We start from the raw sequence: 3,363 nt of genomic DNA, 5'->3' as shown, positions 1-3,363 counted from the left end.
CTTTAGGAAAATATTACATTTATCTGTGGATATCAGGGCTCCATGTAAGCAATTAATAATAAACCTAGCTGAACACTAAGATGAAAAACAGCTTGCTATGTCTGCTAGGTGGCTAGAGTCTGTTCCTCAGAGCCTGTGGCCTGCATGGTCTGCAACACTCGGCCCCACAGGGCCTCGAACTCCTGACCGGGTCTGCACAGTCTGCAACACATGGACAAGGACATAGCCATGGAGGGCTACAGCTGAGACTGGAGCATCCAGCTGATATTATGTGAGGCAAAAGTGACGTGACTGATATGAAGTGATGCAAAAGAATGTCCAAACTTGCAGATTATACCCATTTGACTTAGCTTTGATGGCTTGAAGATCTTGTCTCCACTAAATGAAGATAAAATTTGATAAAGGAAACAAGTGTAAATTTGATGAACTTGCCCTATACTTATGGATGTAGTAGCTCAAAATACCAACTGAGAGGGAAGTAGTCCTCATCCTTCTCCCTCTGTATACAGGGTACATAGGGACAGGCAACTTAGACATTGGCTACCTAAAATGGAGGGAGGGGTTTATAAAGGCACTAAGTCACTGGCTTACAAGTTTTCAAGAGGGAGCTTAGTTTCAGAGTGTGCAGTCGAAGGTAGAATCCCCACTGAGTGGTTTTCATCTTGTCTAGACAGGTCTGGTGAAAGGAGATGGGGATAAGATTCTTATAATTCAATAGTGAGTTGTTGTTATCATGACTAATTGCAATTGTCACATCTGTAAAGATAGAAGTTTTGTAACATACATAAAGTTTGTAACATAAAGTTAATCTTACTTTCCAGGAACAGAGGACCCTAGGACCATCAAGGGAGAAGAGCATGAGCAGAATGTGGAACCCTGTCCAAAGAAGCAGCAACACCAGAGATGGAGACAGAGATGAGGACAGGGAGAGACAGAGCAGCTCAGGGCTCTAGACTCATGGAAAAAGAAAGATTGTTTCATGGGAGCCAGGAGGCAGGCTTGCAGAATGTGTCCTTTGGTTGTTTAAATGATTATATAGTCCTGAGTGTTTTAGTGTACATCCCCCCAAACAAACAACAACAACAAAACAACAGCAAATACTGTTGATTGATGATGCACGAAGGGGATTGTAATCATTGCAATGAAACAATGGTGTAAAACCAATGTTCTTTCATGTCAATTCACAATAAAAACTAAAAAAAAAAAAAAAACCAAAAACCAAACACACACAAAAACTAGCAAGGTCACCCACAGTAGACAGGTTTTGCCACAAATTTCAGAGTAAGATAGACTAGGAACTTTTGAATGTTTAGTCACTGAAAAACTTATGAATAGTAGCAGTACATTGTCAGATACAGTGCTGGAAGGTGAACTCCTTACGTTGGAAAGCATTCAAAATACAAGTGGGCAAGAGGTGCCTCTTCAAAGGAGATTTAATTGTGATGACAGAACCTTCATTTACTGATGGGAACAAACTAAAAATGAGAAACTGTTGCAAAATTCCATTAATATTAGGAACATGGGATATAAGAAATATGAATCTAGGAAAATTGGAAGTTATTAAAAATGAAATAGAGCACATAAAGATCAGTATCCTAGGTATTAGTGAGCTGAAATGAACTGCGACTGGCCATTTTGAATCTGTAAATTGTGTGGTTTACTATGCCAGGAATGACGATTAAAGAGGAATGACCAGTTAGTTCGGTGAGAAGTGAGAGATGCTGCTATAGTGGATGCTTTGCTCATTTCACTGACTGCTGTCCAAAAGTGTTAGCTGGAATCAGAAAGCTGATCAGTATTGTGAAAGCTCCAAGGGTCACTGGTCCCTATAGTCAAGCTGTGTTAGTCAGCAGGACTGCCTAAGTTTTGGAACAAGCGTATGGATCATTCGAAAGGACAGTTTGTGCCAAGAAGGGTGGAAGAAAAAGCTAAACAAGCTCTTAGAAACATGGATGAAATTCTGAAAGCTGCAACCTATGACTCCACTAATTTAGTTAAAACTGCTGGATAGCTTACATAAATGACTTTGCTGCTGTCAATGAAATATGCACACAGTGTTTCATGAGTAGCTTCCCCACAAGAGCTGCTTACCAAGTTGCATTTTTGCCCAGAGGAGGCCATGTTGACATGGAAACAGTAGCTCTCCAAGGACCATTTCTGTGGGAAAAGACGATGGAAAAGTTCGGTATCATCATTCAAACCAAGGCCAGGAGCAGATGGTGGAACAGACTATCAATTGCTCATATGCAAGTTCAGGTTGAAGCTGAAGAAAATTAGAACAAGTTCATTAAAGAGCAAAGCTTTCAGTTTGAGGGTTAAGAGCGTTTGATCCAAGCCATAGTATTTTCAGTTGCCTCATATGCATGTGAAAGTTGGACAATGATAATAAAGACCCTGGAAGCACTTGAGCTACAGTGTTGGAGAAGAATATTAAAAGTACCATGTTGTTGTTGTTGTTGTTAAGTGCCATTGCGTTGGTTCTGACCCATAGCAACCCTGTACAGGGTTTCTGAGACTGTAAATCTTGACAGGAGCAGAAAGTCTCATCTTTCTCCCATGGAACAGCTGGTAGTTTCGAACTGCTGACCTTGAGGTTCGCAGCCTGATTCGTAATCACTACACTACCAGAGCATAGACTGCAAGAAAAACAAACAAATCTGTGTTGAAAGAGGTCCAAACAGAATGTTACTTAGAAGCCAGGATAGTTTGACTTTCTCCCTCATACTTTGGACATATTATCAGGAAGGTCCAGTCCCTGGAGAAGTACAGCATGCTTGGTACAGTGCTCGGTGCAAAAGAAAACATCCAAAGAGATGGATAGACAAAGTGGCAGAAACAATGGGCTCAAGCATAACAAAAATTTTAAGGGTGGTTTTCATTGTTTTAAAGTTATATACAACAGCATTTGCCCATTCATCCCTTTTCCCTGTGTACAGTTTATTGACATCAATCTCATTAGCCTTGCTGTGCAAACTTCACCCATATTCAGTTGATAAGCAGTTAGGTTCCATCTTTTTGCTATTATGAATAGTGCTGCAATTAACATGCATGTTTATATGTCAGCTTATGTCCCTTCTATTAGAATTATTGTGTATTTAACTAAGAGTAGAATTACTGAGATATATGGCATAAATGTTTTACTGTGAATTATGTGATAGTTTACATGGGAGTACATAAGCTTTACATTCATCCTGTCGTATATAGTTTCATTGCCATGGTTACAATCCCATCCATGCTTCATCAACCAACCAAAAGATATACCCTGCAAGCCTGCCCCCCGGTCATCAGTACATAGTATATCCCAATCATCTATTTTTGTTCACTTTTGGTTGTGTAGTTTTCAAAATATTTTGTAGTCTGTGT

The sequence above is a fragment of the Chrysochloris asiatica genome, unplaced genomic scaffold (assembly GCF_000296735.1).
Source record: "Chrysochloris asiatica unplaced genomic scaffold, ChrAsi1.0 scaffold00109, whole genome shotgun sequence".
Classification (NCBI taxonomy): Eukaryota; Metazoa; Chordata; class Mammalia; order Afrosoricida; family Chrysochloridae; genus Chrysochloris; species Chrysochloris asiatica.
This window is presented reverse-complemented; position numbering follows the sequence as displayed.